Raw genomic sequence first — 20,476 nt, forward strand, 5'->3', positions numbered from 1 at the left:
ACCGCTCAGCCTTATAAGGCGCGCGGCATGTGCGGCAGGGCGGGCGGCGGGGCCGTGACAGCCGGGACCCTGCAGCCACAGACACCGGCAGGGTTTGCATGGTCGCTCCCGGGCTCCCGGTGCGGGTACGAGCGGTCGGTGGGCACGACTCGCGCCCTCCTACCAGGCTGCCCAAGGCCTTGGGGGGTCTAGGTGGACCCTCCTCCTACTGGGTCTCACAACTAAAGTTGCTGCTTTAAATTCTTCAATACACATCCTGACTCTTGTGTAAACTTTTGTAAATACATTTTGTTACATTTGTTCTTGGGTTTCTGCTGGAGGCAGGAGAGGAAAAGGAGAAGTAGGGCTTGGGGGCATGTAGACTTCAAACCTCTTTTCTCTTTGTAGAGAGTAGGGGTCCTCAGAGGATAGTATTTTATTTCCTGATGATGTAACTACAAAACAATTCTTCAAGTGATGGGAAGGCCAGATGAAATCTTATTTTTTCTGTGTGTTTACTTAGAGAACCTCCTTTCTTCTCATTTCTGCGTGCCTCTGTCTTAACGAAAGCAGTTAAAACTAATCAGATATTTTGGCAGGGAAAATATTTTTAAAGAAATTAAATGTTTTGTGCTGTACTTGCAGGACAATGTATAAAAATAGAACTTCAGAACCATTTTAATCTGTCTGTTCTCCTACCGACCAAATAAGACAAAAACTTAAAGACACAAGAAGGAAAACATTGGCCAAATACGACTGGATTAAATCTGTTACCCACTAATATGGGACAGATTTCCTTGTATAGAAATCTTCCTCCTTGTAAGTCATTGCTACATCAGTCAGAGAAGTCCTATCCCAGATCTATGAATCTGCAAAAGAAATTAGAGATGTGGCAGCCTTATTTGCAGGCTGCAGATGAGTAGTTTTAGTAGCTGAGTCTATTTAAAACCCCTTTTTAAATCACATTAAAATAGGATTGCTTCCTATTATGATGTACATGTCTGTAACGTTATTGTTCCCATATGTTTGTCAAGCAGGAATAATGAAAATGGTGTGCGTTTTTTCTTTCGGGGAGAGGGAGGGATGCAAGAGAGAATGGCTGCAGAGTATCCAGTTAGTGATGTTGGGGGCAGGGCCCCCAAGTGAGCATGGGTCTCACTGGAAAAGTGAGTCTCTTACTGAGACAGCCAAACTGCCTTTCATAAGGCTATTTAAAGACTAGTCAGTGAACATACCCTTCATCTGAATTTAAAATTCGTGTTTGAATTTAATACTTGTTTTGAAGTCTTGATAGTTTTGCTACTCTTCTGCATTTGAGAAGTACATTATGATCTTTTTAGTTTCTGTATGTGCCTCTACTTATTAAATATACCCATTGAGACAGTTAGGCCTTTTCTATTTTAAATGAGATAAAGTGACTGATGAAAGCCACATGAACATGGACTCATAGCATAAAATAACTTTTATCCAGAAGTGAGCAGTTCATAGCTTGCTGAGCTTTTCTCCTTTTCATGAAAAATTTACCAGGATTTGACCCGCCATCCATTTCCTCCTCATGGTTTTGCACTTGTGCTTCCCATTTCTTTCTTTTGACTCCCTATATCCCTAGTTCTGTTCTCAGCAGGAGGGACTGAACAGATACAGGACTTGTCTACAGTTCTGAAGCAAGACAAGAGAGAAGGAAGGCTTGTATGCCTTACTTGGTGCTGGATTGCTCTTTGAGGCACTTGTCTCTGGCCACTATTCAGCCTTCTAACTAAGGTCATGGTAGGTAAGCACTTTCTTCTGTAACCAATAGTAATCCTTGTTTATTGAGCTTTTACATCATGCCAGTGCGGATCCTTTGGGTTTTACATTCATACCATTATTTAATCTTCACAACACATTTTGAGGTAGAATTATCCATACTTTTCAGATGAAGAAACACATTCAGACTGGAGTCTCTTGACCAAGGCTGTGTAGTAATGAAGGTTATGATGCAAGGACTTGAGCAATTTTTTTTAACATAATCTTGGACTTAATACTTGGGAGGTTTGCTAAGTGGTGTCTGTCATTAGCAAGGGACTACTGTGATTTACTTGAGATATTTACAACTGTTTTTTTCTAAGTGATAACCAGGGAAGCCAAGACTCACATTTCACACCAGTGCTACCCTAACTGTGCATTAAATAATCGTGGGTGTTATTCACATTGGGGGCATCATGGATTTGTATGTGCTCCAGGATAGTTTTATAGGAGGTGGCAACAACATGACACACATACTGTAATAAAATTAGAGCACCAGAGTGATACTCTTACAGGTCAAAGCCAAGCGTTGTGAAAAATAGTCGCTGTCAGACACAACTACCTCATGTGTTGTATCTGCAAATTTCAGTCAGCCATTATGGTTCCTCACTGGCTCTCATGAGCTGACTAGTCCATTTTCATCTCTTTCCCTCTTCCTAGGATAATTCATCTTGAACTGTAGGTTTTGTTGCCTTCTTACATATACTCATTATGAAATAGGACTACTGCACTTTAAAATGGGCTGAGAAAAATTTCACTTTGTCTAGTTCTGGCCAGTTATCATATTCTTCTCTTCATTCTATCCTTATGAGTTTCCTATAAATAAACAAAGTAACAAATTAAGGTAAAGCCCCCTTCTACAATTAGTAATCTGCATTTGAGATCTAAATAAGCAGTTGTTTTAAAGTGTTATTTAACAAAGAAACAGAAGAGCTTTCCTGCTGAGGTAATTACTTTCTAATATAGGAAAAAAAGGTTGCTAGATAAAAAGGCTGGAGACCAGAAAGGATTAACTAACTTTAACCATAGAAGATTAGCTCTTTTTTTTTTGGACTGTCTGATCTTGTGTCTCTCCTAGGATTATACACATGCACCACTTTGCCAGGCTTATGCCTTCTGTATGCACTTTACCACCTGAGCTGCATTACCAGCCTGAAATGCTCTTCTTAAAGAGTAAAAAGTAGTTGTCCATGGCTTAATTTCATGTGGTTCCAGCTAATGAAGGTTATTTGGAGGATTACAGCAACCCGTGTCATTAACAAAGTCAATCTCATTCTATTTAATACAATTACTGTGTGCTGTTAAGTATGTCAAGCCAATTCCTCTTTGTGAGGTGACAGGTCTTATTTATTAGATAATATTTCTTCTTACCTCTGTTTCTTCTTTGTCATCAAGTAGTGATTAACTGAACTTTTTTCAAATGCCCACAGCTGTCACTGACAATTCTTTATCCTAAATGGGTTAGTATATCTTGCTACATATGAGCTCTGTCCCAAACTACGAGTTAGTAGCCATATCTCTGGATGTGATGTGATTCCTTCTTTGCCCCTGATGGGAATACACTACCCTCTCTTAACAATGACTTTGTTAACATTAAATAGAAAGAGCCCTGAAGCCTTAAAATGTCTAACTAGAGTATATTGATGTATTTCTGCTATTTTATCATTATTTATTGTTGTTAATTTCTTGCTATACCTAATTTATAAATTAAAATTTATCAAAGATATGTGTGCGTAAGAAAAACATTTATGCAAAGTTCAGTATTATCCCACTATCCTTAGCTTCAGGCATATGCAGAACATCTTGGAACTTAATTCCCAAAGATAAGGAAGGATGATTGTTAGGAACAAAGGAAAGCGGTAAATATCATAAAGTACTTGATCCAGATTGGTATCCTGAACAGAGTAATAAGGACAGATTCGGGTTGCTCAGGGAGGTAAAGCTGTATAGCCATGGTTTGAAAGCAAATGGCTCCCAAAAGGAGTGACACTATTAGGAGGGGTGGCCTTGTTGGAATAGGTCTGATTTGGTTAGAGGAAATGTGTCACTGTTGAGGCATCAGTTACTGTGCTCAAAAAGCCTAATAGCAAAAGTTAACAGATTGAACCTGGATATACATATAGATCACGGTGATCCTAGGTAACATATAGGCCCTCTCAGTCTTATGAAGAGCCTGTATTGGGGGTATCCATAGTGCTAGAAGTTTCCAGAAGCCCATTGGTTATTTCTACTGGCACTTGAGCTGACATTATCTAGAACAGCAACCTATACCCTGGAGAGCTGGTAGGACTGAGTATGGCAACAGGGAGGCTATGGGATAAGAAGTGCTTCTTTAGTGAATGGTGGTTTAGAGGGAGGGGTAAAACTAATTTTAAGTAGTTCATTTTTGCTTTCATTTTAAGATTAATAAATATCTTCATAATTTGAAAAGACAAGAGTGAAGAAAATTTACACATACTTCTGCTAGATGAATAGTGCCAATTACTATTTTTAATAATTCAATTTTCATCCTGTAGCATATGTGTGCATGTGAGTGTTATGTCTTTCTGAATTTATTCATTTTAATCATGTTGGTGGCTTTTCAGTAGACATTGGGTCATTTTAAAGCATATATTTACATATTCTTAATAGAATGGTCACAAAACCAGCTGTTTTCTGCTATCCCCTAACATTTCATGGCTTCATTCTTCACTGAATGAAGTAAGGATCTTGTGTGGAACAGAGATCACTTGTTCTCTTTTCCCATGTAATTCTATGAGATAGATGTGGTATTCTCATGAGCAGGCATGCCAAGTAGGTGAACAGGGTGGCTTGGAGAGAATGAAGACACATAAACACAATGTCACCATTGCATGGGAAGCAGGAAAAACTTGCTATTTAGGTCCAATCCATTTGCTTATTTATTCTGACAAACATTTTGTGTTTCCTTGGTAACTAATAATAGTTTTGAGAAGTTGTTGAACTCACAAGTATTACTGTAGGATAAAAAACACTGGAATCACAGAAATTATAGACGGAAAAGACCTATTAGTCTTCTTGTCTCTTGCCAGTACAGACTGTCCTCAGTTTTTTTTGTTTTTTTTTTTTTATCTAGTCTACTTTTTAAAGGGACCTTGTCAAGTAGAATATATTCCATGTTTTAAGGAATGTGTTTTTAAAGAAACTAGTTTGACAGAGCTTTCCATGTAGATATAGAACTTGTTATCAAGGAAAAATATTTGCGGAGAAAGAATAGCCCTTTTCTTATACCCAGTTTGTACTTAATCATAAACTTCTAAAATAGATAATCTTGTAAGACTCAGAAAATACCAGTCTCACTATGATCGAATTAGTTTTCTGCCATTTGTTGGGCCTGCTCCATACAATGAAGGATGCATTTAAAAATATATTGCATTGATGGGCAATGGTGGCACATACCTTTGATCTCAGCACTCAGGAGGCGGAGGAGGGGAATCTCTGGCCCCCAGTGATGCATTTTAACTTTGTGCTAAATATTTGAATATGCATGATTACATATGTAATCATCTAGAGAATAGCATCACAATCTAAGGAATAGCATCACAGCTATTTTCTCCTGAGCAGAAAGAATAAACAGGAAGTCAACATATATACTTATTCATTCATTTATTTTATGTTATGAGTTTGCCTCCAATAAGGCCACACCTACTCCAACAAGGCCACATCCTAATAATGCCATTCCCTTTGGGGACCATTTGCTTTCAAACCATCACAGTGGGCTAAGGAGCTTTGCCTCCCTCAGCCTTTCAAGTCTGTCCCTACTCTACTTGTTGTCAGTGAAGGTCAAAAGAGGGCATCGTCCCCTGGAGCTGGAGTTACAGATGATTATGAATACTAAATGGGTGCTGGTCCTCTGTAAGATCAACTGCTCTTAACTGATAAGTGATGCCTCCAGCCCCAAGTCAATGTATTTAAAAACAGACTCAATAATTCTCATAAGAGTCTGCCCCCAAACAGGAAACTGACCATGGTTTCATTGAAAAAAGTTCTAGTGTTAGTGCTTGTGAAGTCCAGCAGGAAGTCAGGTGTAGTGCTGTACTTCTGAAATTCCAACACCAGAGAGGTGGTAAGAGAAGGACTGAGAGTTCAAGTTCCTATGTAGTCCAGGTTGGGGTATATCAGAACACCCTATTCTCAAAACAACTCAAAGCACAGGCAAACAACATCCAGGTGGGCAACCAGGCTGCCTGTCTGGAGGCTGTCTGCCTAGTGCCTGGGAAGGTTCTTCCCAGGAGGCTGTTTATAGCCACTTTTGCAAGTCCCAGTACTTCCCATTTACCTTCACAAACGTCTTCTAGTAACCAGTGGCCTCCTCATTAGTGGGACCCTTGTAGTTAGGAAGGGTCACTTAGGAACTCTCATCTCTGTCTTGTCTGATAAGGGCCAGGCTCTGGGTTCTTTATTTCTTTATTTGGGGGTCATGGATTCTGTGGTGATTTGAGTAAGAATGGCCCAGATAAGCTCATATATTTGAATGCTTAGTCATCCGGAAGTGGCACTATTTGAGAAGGATTAGGAGGTGTGGCCTTGTTGAAAGAAGTGTGTTACTGAGAGTAGGCTTTGAGGTTTCAAACCCCATGCCCCTGACTTTTATAGCTGCTTCCTATCTTACAGTTCATTTTGTCTTCTGTCAATATAGTAGTAGTGTCAATTTGCTAAGTAGTTGGTCAGTTCATCCTATTTTCTGACCCTGTACTTTCAGCTTTACTGCATTGTGTTCTAGTAAATCTCATATAGATAGCACATAGTTTTGAATTGTCATTGATAAAATTGTTTTACTCCAATTTGCAACCTTTGTCTTTTAGCATCATTATTTAGCCCCCATTTACAGTAATTGTTGACATATTTGGATTACCTTTGTATTTTAGTGTGAGTCAGTTTGTGTTTGCCACATGTGCATGGGTGCCTTAGGACCCTGAGAAGGGTGTCATATCCCTGGAGCTGGAGTTGCAGGCACTTGTGAACTGCTGTGGGTGCTGGGAGCTGAACTAGGGTCCTTTAGAAGAACAGCCAGAACTTTTGTTCATTTAGTTTTTTGAGACAAGGTGTCACTGTATATCTCTGGCCGGCCAGCCAGGAACTTGCTCTGGCTAGACCAAGCTGGCCTTCAACTCACAGATTGCCTGCCTGCCTTTAACTGCTCTGTCCCCTAAGATGAAGGTATGTGTCACCATACCTGGGGCCACTAGCACTGTGATTGAAGAGCGGAGCTAACTCCAGCCCTACCTTTCTTTTCTCTTTTTAATACTTATGCTGCTTTGTTGTTAGTGTCTAATTTCTTGGCTTCTTCTAATCTTTAGTTTTACCATTTTTCCCCTCCCTATCTATTTTGGAAATTACATATTGTATTCCTGTTGTGTTAGGGGTTTTTTACCCTGTAAATTCTTCCTCTCATCCTAAATTCTAATATCTTAGGATCCTCAGTGTTTTAATCCTCTTCTAAAGTTTTGTTTGTTTATTTTTGAGCTTTGATGACACACACTCAAATCTGTTGTCACATATTCTAATTGTTCTTGGTTCGGCAGGGACCCATTGTCTGTTACAATTTTAGTGGATATGGCTTAAATGCTTCAGTGTATTTATAATTGCTTGCTTATATCATCCTTATATTTCAGTTTTTCATCTGGGATCAATTTCCATTATTCTTTTGAAGCTTTTAAAGTGGAAGTCTGTTCTTCATACATTCTCTCTTTATTTATTTGAACTTCTTTCACCTCTGCTCTTAAGATCTTTCTGTGTATAATATTCTTGGATGACACTGGTTTTCTTTTAGCTCATAGACCATATTATTCCACTGCGGCTTAAGGTATTATCTATTGAATAGTTGACCATCACTCTAATTGCTATTCCTTTTTTTCTTTGGTTGCCTTTATGATCTAACTTTTATCTTTGATAATCTAGTTTTAGTGTACAGTGCTTGAGCACATTTATTTTGTCCTTCCTGGTTTCCACTGAGATTTCACTGATTCTTTGGATCGGTGTCTTCAGTTTTAGAAAATTATCAGCCAATATTAACTTTGCAAACATGACTTCTGAACAATGCTTACTCCTTTCTGTTTGGAAATGTACTTAAATTAAGCTTTCTTTTTCTGACTTCCCATGTCTTTCCTGCTCTTCCAGCTATTCCATCCGTTTGGCTTTTCAGATTGTACTCTGGAGCTCCTTCAGAAATTGGGTGTATGGTAGCATGGCTGTAGACTGCAATTCTACAGATTCGTCCTGTTCACGAGTCCCACTTCTTGACTGACAGTTAATATATACTTTGTTTCCAAAGGTTTCTCTCTTACATCCATAGTAAGACCACTTGTAGAAGTCTCTTGTCTAGACAGATGCTGTCAACCCCCTTGTTTTTCTTTAAACCGATGAAACACTGGCTGCCTGGTAGTTTGTCTCTGAGGACTTCGCAGATCTAATTCTATTTCTTTGGGTTTCAATCATTGTGTGTTATTTTCTAATGTGTTTCTGATTTTTATATAGGCTCATATATTGAAAACTTTATTATATTCAGGGATTCTTTGAAGCTTGTGTTGAAAGTAGTGTCTGCTAGAGAGGGTTCCTACTTATTTGTACCAGAGGTTATTTTCAGCCCCACAGCTCTGTAAAAACTTCAGCACATGCTATTGTTGTTTTGTTTTTGATTTGTCTGCTTTCTGGTTTTAGTCTTGAATCACCATATAAATATGAATCTGGCTACAGATTCTCATGTGGGCCACACTGTTCACATCTGCCTCTTTGGGATAAGTACTTTCCTATTCCTAATGTCAGGTTGCAAGGAAAGCAGTTTCAATCCCGTGCAGTTGGTTTTGTTTCTAAATTAGCCTGATTTGGACAGCTGAGCTCCGAACATGGCTTCTTGTGGGATTAGGAGGACTGTGAGGTTTATCAAACTTTGCCCATGTTACCTGTGGCACCATGAAGTCATAATTTAAATTATTCAGTTAAAAAAAAAAAAAAACTCTGTCAAAGAAAAAGCCACATTTGCTGTTTTGTTTGCCTTTCCAGGTTGTAATGTCATTCTTTGGCCATCCTTAGTAATTTGCCATCACATCAATGTGTTTTGCATTTTAAGGTGTGTGGTATTTGTGTGCCTGAGGATTCCTGTCTGTTTCACTGTCAGCAATGGATATTAGACTCACATTATCTAATATTGAAAAGTCACTCTGAAAACTATGTAAGAAATATCCACAAGATTAGTATGCTAAACCTTTTATATGGCCATAATGAACTGAACTTTAAGTTAACTTCTCAAGTGTGTTTGCCTCTCAGCATTTTCACTGCCCCTCTGCCAAATCAGTAGCATTGTCTCAGATATAATCCCATTGAATAGAATAAATTCTGGGTTTTGGTCTTTACCAAAGGTAGATGAGTTAGGCAAGCCTGGAAAGCTTGTCCTGTAGCCTTTGTATCAAGCCATCTTGAGTAGTGGTGGAAGTCTCATTCTGTGCACTCCAGGGGGAAACTTCTCATGTGATTGATGCTTCCTGTAGGAAGCCAATTGGAATTGGGCAGCTTTTCACAGAGCCCTAGGTTACTAGAAAAATGTCTAGTTTTGTGTAAAGTATCATCTAATTCAAGATGGCTTCCTATCTTTGGAGAGTTAGGGGCTTTGGCAACTTGAACCTATTTCCCTATATTACATACTATCCTAAAAAAAATTTATCACATTCTTCAAGTAGTTCAGAATGTAAGTATCCTAACAAATGGCAGAGGCAAGTATGCCTCAAGTCACACTTAAGTGGATACCTAGTACCTCAAACAATGGTGAAATGTAGCATAATCTGTCATGCCCTCTGACCGCCCCCCCCCACACACACACACACACAATGTGGGAAAAAAAAGGAAATGAGCCAAGGCTCCAGGCTGAGCCTGCTGCCTCTTCTTTTCTGGTTCTTATGGCTCTGGCCTGCCCTCTCCATGGTCTTACTTTCTCACTGGTGACAAAACTACCTCTTCAATTCCAGGCTTCTCATCCTATAAAAAAGTATCCTTATCTCCTTAAGAGTCAGGAAGCTACCTTCGCTCATATTACCTAGACCTGCCAGAAGATAGGAAAGTAACATGCCTGACCTATAGGTCAGTCACAATTTATCCTCAACCTGACTGCATATATGCCCATGCTTGTGTGAGTTCTGTAGGCGTAGAGTCAGTCTAAGTTCTGTTTTGCGTAAGTTCGAAGTGTTCTATTGCTCTGTTATTTTCCTTGTAGAGATTATGGCGTCCATGTTGATGCTGACCACGAAGAGAGCTAAATTTGGAGACGATGAGAAATGTGACTGATAGTGAAGGGTGTCAGTGACTTACTTGGGTGAACATCCCAGGCTGCTTGCTCTCTGACTGTTCCTTTGAGGTGTCCTGGACACTGAGACCGTTTAGACACTCCCCTTTGTATGCAGTGTATGTGCATAATATCTCTAGTGGCAAATTTAGAATCTGCACATTTTTAAACCATAAACTAAAAGACATTGTTCACTTTATATAGATTTCAAGTCTTTTTTCTCAGATCTAAGACTAACTAGATTTTACTTCTTTAAATTATGAAGATTTTATGGATTTTCCCTATCATAGATCCCTAAGAATATGTTGTTTAAGCCTGTGATGGCACGTGCCTTTAATCCCAGTACTCTGAAGACAGATCTCAGAGTTCAAGACCACCTTGATCTACTGTGAGTTCTAGGACAGCCCGGGATATACAAAGAAACCCTGTCTTGAAAAAAAGTTGTTTGATGAAAGCAGATAGCTAATTATTTTGTTGTGCTTGTGCAGAATTCACTGCCTTCATAAAAGACTGTTTGCTTTAATCTCTACAACCACTTTTTGTCTATAATTGTTTTTTATTTTCATATAGAAGTTGAGTTCCATGGTGATTGAGGATAATTTTTATTTGGTAGAATCCTCTTTATAAAATATACACATTAAAAAATAAAATTTTACTCCACACCGAGACAATTTGAAGGTAGAAGCAAGTCCAATTCTTTCTTTGCTGAGTTCACAGCTGTTTCTGCCAACTGCTCTACAGTTTTCCTCATATTGAAGCTGTCTCACCAGACACTAAGCATTCTTTTTAAGCACATTCTGTAGAAATCAATTTTAGGTGAAGAAAAGCCAGTTAACCTAGAGCCAGCCAGCATGTAAGAGGCATTAGCACACTGGGTTCCACCCATCCCTACTACACTATTCACCGATGATTCTTTAATAACCTACTCTCGTTTGCTGTCTGGTAGAGATTAAGACAGATCCCCAGTTTAAGAATTTTACAACCAGAAGTTGGCTGGAAAGGTGTGCATATAAAGAAAATAGATTGGGTCCAAACTAATTCAGATTCTTACTACATGCAAATCATTTGATGTATTTTTCATGCAGATAAAGAATTTCTGTATCTGAAAAAGTGCAAAAGAAGTGGTACTGTGTTACACAGGGTGTGTTATCTGTTATGGATGCGGATGTGTGCTCATTCTGGTGTCAGATCTGGACAAACAGAGTTACTGACCCCATTAGCTTTGTAACCTGGTGTGCTGTTCCCTCCTTTCCAGTTATGATTTTATGATTGCTACTTCCTTTTATTCCTTTTTCTTATTATGTAATATTCTTAAAGGTCAGTCCCCCCTCCCTTTCTTTTGCTTATGGAAGAAACATACAGTAATACTGAACTTAGTCTTACTTTAGATTTTAGGACAGTTTGCTGTTTTATGGCAAGCAGGGAAATAATCTTCCAAACTTAGGCAGTTCCCTGTTTTGCAGAAGGACCATTTGAAAGGTTCGCTTTTAAGATAGTGCTCCATGAAAACAGCATTGTTAAAAGAATGGAGTTGATTCTCTAGTAGGAGGACACATTCTAATTTCACATTGAAACTGAGACCTTGTATATAGGTAACTGATAGTACTGATTTTGCAGCATAGTAATATCATAATTCAAGAGATGTATACATACCGTGACTATTCCAACATGTACTGGAGGACAATATGCTTGAAAATATATAGGTTTTAAGCTATATGTTGGGTTATCTAATTTTTTGTGGACCATCTGAGAGCCCACATGCCACATAAAATATGATATTTATTAGCAAATGTGTTCCAGGGTCCCACTTTAGATTCCAGGTGAATACCTCCCTGTCATTTCCATGACAGCCCCAGGCCTGCTAGGCCTGCAGAAAATTAAGTAGCTCTGGAAATAATCTTGCTCTCCAGGTGTTATCTTTTTCAGTGGAGTTTGAGTGGTCCTTTTATAGAGAAGGAACATTCACCGGTCATTTGTTCATAACCCAGAGAATGCATGTGTAAATAGTTTACATGGCCAGCATCACGAAACTTAACTGTGTCTTCATATTTGCTATCCCAGGCAAAAGCGTCAAATCAAATCATATTTTTTTCATCAACTAACAGTCCCCAGTGCTCATACTGGAAAAGCTGCAGTCACCCTCCTGTAAAGGATAATACAGGCTCAGTGGGTTATCATTCAACAGGACTATTTTGTTGGCTTGTTTGGTACGATATCCCTTTACATTGAAGTGGTAAGCATCTATGGAGTGTTCCAGGCACTATTTGATTTTTGCCCATGAACAAGGCCTAATGTCAGGACAAATTCCTGGTCGTTTCTGCTGCTTATCATTTAAGGTTTGTTGTTGTTGTTGTATAAAAACATAGCAATGCCAGTGTTTCTTGTCACATACTGGTTTCACTATGTCAAAATGCATATTGAATTTCAATGCATATTGAATTTAACATTTATTTTTTTCTTACCACCGTAAGAAATTCTTCTTTGGTGGAAAAACCCTTCCTCTTACCTAGCCTCTGTCATATTTTCTTTCTTTTAGCCCAAGCCCATGGAGCAGGTGCCTTACTAAGGCTGTGAATTAATGTTAGGTAAACTCTAGCAACAATCACTGATGGAAGTTGGACCAAGGAGTCCCTTCCCCTACATTTAATCCAGCTGAGTTGTAGATACTGTCCTTTTGTAGAAAAAGCTTGCTGCCTTCTGGCAGGAGTTGCCATTTGCTTTTTCGTGGAATTACTGTGGTTCCATATTCTAAAGCATGAGTCACGGATGTTTTTATGATTACACATCCCTCCTAGCATATGAGGAATAAACTTTAGAGAAAAGGAAGTTAAGAGAAAACAGAAGTGTGAATAACTGCTAATGGTGCTGTCTCTGGCTCCGTTCCGTCTGCCATTTCATCATACATAAAGAGTAGGTCAGAGATTCCTTTCCTGGCAAATAAGTGGCAACACATGTTTGAAACAGCGAATGGAAACTATGGAGGAAAGATGGCAGGCATATGGCAACAGGAAGGCCAGGGAAAATTTGTTGCCCCGATGTTAGCCACCTAATTGCTATGCATTTCTTCGCAGGGTTCTGTTTTACTTTCAAAAGCCTGCATGCCCCAATAGTACAGCATTTCTGTGTGTGAAGTGTGTATTTTCTAGTTGGGTGGAGGTTGCCTACTTGTCTCTTCATGAATTGTAGCACCTTAATCTTTAGGTATCATACAGAGTCCTTGAGTTCCCCAAGGACAGAACCCGGTCAGAAATGCTTTATTTGTAGTCACAAATTCCAGAAGTCAGGACTAAGTTCTGTCTGTAGCCAGCCTGCTGGCAACTTTGTGTGGCCCATAAGCTAAGCACACACACACACATACACACACACACACACACACACACACACACACAGAGGCTGAGACAGAAAAAAAAAATCGAAAGATTATTTGCTGATCCATGATACTGCTGAGTAGCTAGTCCTTCCAGCATTAGTGGATTTGAAGTTCATTGATGATAGGCCCCTTCCTTTCCTAATAAGCAAGAAGCCTGTGAACCAGGAACTGAAACTGAAAAACTTGGTTACTGGTCAGAAAAATGGGATCTAGGTCCTGGCCCTGGGTGGAGACGTGAAATTCTAAATTATCTAAAAGGACACGATATAGTAGCTAGCCTGAGACTTTCCATAAAGATCAAGGAAATACCATTGTTCACTGTCTTATACCTTAATCCAAATGGGACTTTCTTTAATCATGTGACACAGCCTTTCAGGAAAGCTGTCTGTTCTAGAGACTTTAGAAAAACAGTACTGATGCTACTTAAATATGTTCATTAGCACAATTGTCCACCCTAACCCTGTGGGTATTTCATATTCCTCTCTGATAACCTCATCTATCTTCTTAACTATATGCTCTGTGTTGCATTTGAATTCTTCCTGCAGATATCACAAGAAAGGGGGGGGTCAGATCAAGATCCTGGTAGTAGCACTTTATTAAAGTAGTGAAAAGACTGAAAAACAATCTTTTTGATGATTGTACAAGAGAGAACTGGTCCATAGATTGCTATATTCAGAAAGACTGTTTAAATGACATTTCTAAAACGACAGTATTTATGTTTTTTATGACTGTTGTATGTAGCAGTACATTTTTGCTGATCCTATGAACAGAGGTTCCACATAATATTATACACACACACACACACACACACACACACACACACACACACACACACACACACACACACACCATATCTAAAAGGAGGCCGAGGCCCATTTCCAACCATCTGCCAGACATGGCAAATATAAATGTTTCTAAATTTGATTGTGGTCTGTTGTTAATACTACAGAAAAGTGCTATAGAGAAATATGATTTGCTTCTGAAAATAAGGGTTTTTTTTTTTTTTGCTTTTTTTCTAGCAGAAGTGACTGTGGTAAAGAATATTAATGAATATCCTGTATCTAAGATTTAATAACATTTAACTTTAGTATTAGTAAAACTTAGCTGCTTATTTAAAAACTTGTGGGGAAAAGTTTACTAGGTATTATTATTGATTAGGGTTTTATCAAAGATAATATCATGATTGGAAAACTTGCTTATGTTAATACTATGCATATTTAGTATGTATATACCTGAAATATGGTTTAAGTATATGTCAATGCTGAAGAACCCCAAAACAGTGTCTGATGCCTTCTCTTCCTGCCTTGTTATTAGTGTAAATGGTATATTTTAAGTTTTCAATATCATGTCTTCAAAATAAATATTTGTAGTCACAAGTTTACAAAGGACTCACTAATTTCTGTAACTAGCCCACTGCTAAGTTCTGAGGGCCCACATACTAAGAATAGTTTTTAAATTTGCAGATTGCTAGCAAAATTGTTTTTTCCATTATATGTGACCATTATGTAAAATACAGATTTCAGGATCCAAAAATAAAGAGCAGAGCCACACCCTCTGTTTACACGTCATCTGACTGCTTTCCTGCTGTCACAGCAGAGTTGACAGCTGTATCAAAAACCATCTGGCTCTCAAAGGCCAAACTCTTTCCTACCTGGCTCCTTACAGAAAAGTTTGCTGGGCTTTTCTGTGGTTCAGACAATGAATGCATTCAGTCATGACAATAATTCAAAACAAAACAATAAACAAAAAAGTTTAGCTCTATATATTGCAATGAATCTATGTTCAATTACCTGACATCAAAATTTGAATTTTCTCTTTCTTTTTTAAGAACTTGAGTAGTCTGTATTTTCTGAAAGTTGATGCCATTACCCAAAACAAAAAACTGAGGAAACTTAGTATACTTTAGGGAAAAATCTTGCATAATGAAAGCAGAAAACCAACTGTTTAAGACTTCCAGAAAGCAATCAGATTCTGAACTGGGTTCTTTAGTTTCTCATTTCTTTCTCATAACACTTTCCCCACCCCTCATCCCCCGAAATGGGTTATTGGGATTTTAGAGCTCTTTATGAAGAGACCAAACTACAGAGGACCTTCTATCATGTGTAAAACTAGAGCAAACACTCATGAATGTCTAGTCCTCATGCTTATATACAGTTGTTTTGGCTCCTAATCACCATGACTAACTAAAATCGTATTTGTTTTGTTTTAAAGTGACTTGGATGGTCATATAAGGATGTCCAGAAAGGACCAGGGAGATGGCTCAGTTAGCACAGTGCTTGTGAAATGCAAGCATGAGGACCAAAGTTTGTATGTCTCACCCATGTGAGACTGAGCAAGATGGCTGTGTCTTACCCAGCACTGGTGGGGAGGGGAGATCCCTGGAGCTCACTGAGCTTTGGGTTCATTGGGGGCCCCTGTCTCATAAAAAAAGATAGACAGTGATTGAAGAGGACACTTAATCTCTGGCCTCCACATGCAAGCACACACCAAGAGGAATATCCACAAAAAGTGACATTAAAAGACACTGTTCTGTGAACACTGAATCTAAAGATCTCATGGAAATTTAATAATCATTAGTATTAATGCAAATAAGATTTCTATTGCAATTTCATGCCAACTAAGAAAGCCTGAGCATACATACAAAAAAAAAAAGGTGTACATTCCTTTTTTTCAAGACAGCTATAGTGAATATGCTTTTGATTATATTTGATAGGGATTTTTATGTGTTCATTTCTTTAGAGGCGGAAACTGAGAAGTCTTTTCATCTAAAAATATCTTTTAAAAGAAAATAATGTCTGATGTTTGTTAATATTTACCTCAATTTTATTTTAAACAGAACATTTGGTTATAGTTTCAAAAGCTTGTTCTTGATGTCCTGTATCACATGACTATACTGTGAGGCTGTGTTGGTCATTTTATAACAATACTCTAATCTTAATAGGCATTATTAATGCACTAGACTTAAAAGTAATAATTATGCCTTTTAAGATCATTGGAAATATTCCCCCTAAAACTTTTACAAAGTTTTCCATGAATTAAATTGATTACACAATCAAAATGATCAAAAGCTATTGCAAGTACAGATTTTGTGTTTGTGAAATCTGTCTGATAGCTGTGGTTATTGTCATTTTCCCCTAGATTTTCCTCACTCCTATTGTGTTCTTCAACAAGTTCTTTCAAGACAAAGTATGAGGATTCATACATGAAATATACTATTTCCGAGTCTTGAGGACTGATGTTTAGACTCCCACGTGCTTCTTAATCTCGATTCCACTACAGTCCCCTTCCACAAACCAAATTCACTACTCAGGTTTTAGGCAGAGACTTCTTGAATTCTCTGCATGCTAGTTGTATAATCTCTTTGTATTCCACTTTGCCATTCATAAATTTAGGATACTGGGGAGTACTTTCCTTCTAGACTAGTGAATTAATGTAGCATATAGCTGCTTGCACAAACGCATGGATATGGTAAATATTCAACTAGCTAGTTATCATGAGTCTCTTCATCAGCTGTTATCTGTGGTGTTTCAGTTGTGCTGGAGCTATAAACTCTGTATGGTAAAGTCGGAATTTTGGAATAAAATAAATAGAGAAGCAAAGAAACACTTTGTGAAAAATTTAGATAACACATATATGATGATGTTTCACACATGGTAAATGATTAGTAAATATTTTTAGAATGAATAGGTTAAGTAAGTGCAGTGTCTTAAAAATTCTAGAAAACAGGACCTTTCAAGTGTCTTTAGGACAGCCTATTTAACTCATTTTAGTGAGGTGTAAGTAACAAAGATGGTGATGATGAGGTATTCACACGTAACATATCTGGTCCTACTGTGTGTAAAACACTATTCTTAACACTTTATATTGATGTGCATTAATTCATTGAGTCTTTATTGCAACCCTAAAAAGTACTTTTGTTACCCCCATTTAATCAGTTAAGAGCTTCAAGAACCACATCTCTGAGCACTTAGAAACAAGCCACAACCAGGCTCATACCCTGGAGGTTTGCCTTCTCACTCTGCTTAATTTTATCCCTATATTATATACCATCATTTTCAAAGAGTTTAGTCAAACCTTTTCTTCCATCTTTTAGCTCATGTCAAACTTCCATAAAGTACCATCCGCGCCCATCTCACCCATCTTTGTGCTTCCAATACAAACTTGGCTCTACATGGGAATTGCCCAGACACCTCTCTTAGTACTAATGACTAAGTCTCAGGATTCTGGCTTGGCTGCTGTACACTGGACTCCTCTGGTGATTCTGAGGTACAGGGAAGGTTTAAAAACACTGGTCCAGAGGAAAATGAAATTGCCCTTGATTAGGTCCTCAGATATCCTTGAAGGCATGAGGTGTGCAGATAGCAGAATCTAGACTGTGCACTGTCTAGGAGTTAAAATCCTGGTCAGTCTTTTTTTGTGTGTGTGTGTGTGTGTTTGGGGGGGGTGCAGACTATGAAAACATGGGTGGAGTAATGGGTGAAAATGGGGGGTGATACTGGGTTTGAGATTTACCAAAGATTTGACTCTATGTACTGTCTAGAAACGTGTTATTAAAAAAAGATAAACACTCTGATAAGCTTTAGCATTGCTTTAGAGACTGGGCTTCAAATATTATTAAAATTTTCCCAAAAGGTGGTATTGAGAAAAACAAAATGGTTCCTCGTTAGAGAAAGATAGTGTTTTCTTTTGAGGCTACATTTTGCTTCTTCGTAAAAAGAGTATCCTGATTTTACCAAACTGTTTAGGAAAATCAGTATTTATTTCAAATGTTTAGGTTCTCTTTCTCAGAAGATTAATGCCAAATCCTCAAAAATGTAGTGACAAGCAATGACTCATTTTAGCTCATGTCAAAACAATGTGCTTTTGTAATTTTCCTGTCCCTGGAGAGGCTATTAAACACTGAACAAAATGCCTGAGAGTGAAACTGTTTGAGTGTTTTAAATTATGTATTTTTGCTTGGCTATTAGCCAGATGTTCATAAGGAAATCCCACTGTGCATCAAAACCTATGATTTGAGCTGACAATAATATGTCAGTTTACGAAGAGTAAGCAGCAGCAATGTGTGTTCTGAAGCTAACCATCAACGAAATCCCAGTTTCTTTATATAAACTATTTATGTAACTGCTTTTTTAAGTTTTCCTTTGTTAACCTCTCAGCAGGATGTACTTATATTGAATTTTCTCTGCATTATCTTGTTGATAAACAGCACAGAATCCAGCAAAGATAAGAACAAGCTTAAGCATACACTTCAACACACATACACACAAGATACCTATTTGTTTCTGTGAAAGGAGTAGCACATATGCTGTTCACAGTAGAGCTCAGCACAGTGTTGCACAAAGTATTCAAACTTTGTGCTGATAATAATGCCAAGTGGCTATTTCACTAATTTCCTATGCACTGTCTGCCAGCACTATATTAGGTCTTATAAGAGACCTTCTACCAACTGCAATTAATTTTTAGTAACAAAATACTTAAACAGTTACCCTACTTTCACTGACCTAAGCATGTTAGACTTTTTTTGTCCCCTTTTGGTTTTTCAAGACAGGGTTTCTCTGTGTAGCCCTGGTTGCCCTGGAACTACTCACTCTGTAGACTAGGCTGGCCTTCAAACTGGAACTCGGAGATTTGCTGTCCCTGCCTCCCGAGTGCTGGGATTTAAGGCATGTGTCACCTCCTTCCTGCTTATATTAGACATTTAAAAATATATTTACCAAAATAAATGACCCTTAATATCAATTCACAAGACATTTTTAGTACTGTGCAGCAGTGCGTTCTTTGAATAGGGACTTCGGAGTTTGGTCTACTAAACATGGGGGTTATAAGTTTAATTAATCGACACAGTTTATACCATACCCATCATGTAAGGAAAATAGGAACTCCTAGATGGTTGGTGAATTGAGCAGACACACATACTCAAAGAATCAGTTCAATGAGAGGACATGGGAACAGTAGTGAAAATGAGATAAACGCTAGGTAATTCTTTAGTATGCTGTTAGGCTCTCATTCCTTATGAAGCTATCCTGATACGTAAGGGTATGTACTTGTCAGCTGTTCTCAGATGGACAATAGTGTGGAAGGTAGTAACAAGAAATATACCCGAAAACTCATTTTCATGCAGGGAAGAAATGTCAGCAAGAGATGGACAACTGAAAGGGTTAACAAGTTACCAAAGTTCTTCTCTGAAAGATATTCACACTAAATGCAAGACATTATTTGCTATTAAAATTACCTCACTTTCTCAGGTGTTATATTCTAGGTGTCTGTCTGTTCTGAAAGTTTTAACAGAGTGTGGAGTTTTCACCTGTGGAAGTAGAATGAAATGTGAAGATTCCCATGTGAAGATAGTTAAAGCATTGGAAAACCTGGTGGTAGCAAATGGGTATGGTTAAAATCTGTTCAGATTGTAACCATTGTGGTAGGGGAAACAAAGTCTTGCTCATGTAAGCCCAGAACAGCTAGAATCAGATAGCTATTAGTTGTTTAATAGCTTTGTGTTTCCTCTTCCTCATCTATGAAGATACTTTTGCTCACAGACCAGTATCATCATCTGTTTAAGGTCATAAACAAATGTTCATCACACTGTTGGGTTCAGTTCCCCTTCTGCCCATTTCTAGCTGATTCCCTAAGCAACTTATGCATGTTCTCAGACATTAGTTTCTCAATCCATAAAACTTAGCCAATAAACACATGCCTATTACGTAGGGTTATTGTAAAAAAAAAAAAATTAAATAGTAAGCTGTCTCCTTCCTCCCACCCTCACTCTTTTTCTCTCTCTGTGTACACATACAATGTAAATCTGAACACGCCTGAGCAATTTTAAAGTATTAGTCATATTGGTTTGGTAGGCTAAAAAGCAAAGTTTAGAAGAATTATAATTGGTTGATAAATGAATGCAAACTTTTCATGTGTCTTCATAGGTTCCTGTGTATAACATCGTTTGTAGATCCATAAGAAAAGAGACCCTGAGTTAATTGGAGCAGTGACCTGACCCCCCCAAAAAGTGTTCTTGCTTTAAAAACAAACAACAAAAAAAAAACAGCAACAAT

At 38.1% G+C, this 20,476-nt stretch overlaps 1 protein-coding gene across 6 annotated transcripts in view; it reads left to right on the forward strand.

The window, feature by feature from the left end:
- Cmss1 (cms1 ribosomal small subunit homolog) overlaps nucleotides 1–20,476 on the forward strand; it is a 292,176-nt gene that overhangs the window by 47,346 nt on the left and 224,354 nt on the right. The gene's annotated exons all lie outside the window — the stretch shown is intronic.

This window comes from Cricetulus griseus, chromosome 4 (genome assembly GCF_003668045.3).
Source record: "Cricetulus griseus strain 17A/GY chromosome 4, alternate assembly CriGri-PICRH-1.0, whole genome shotgun sequence".
NCBI classification, from domain to species: Eukaryota; Metazoa; Chordata; class Mammalia; order Rodentia; family Cricetidae; genus Cricetulus; species Cricetulus griseus.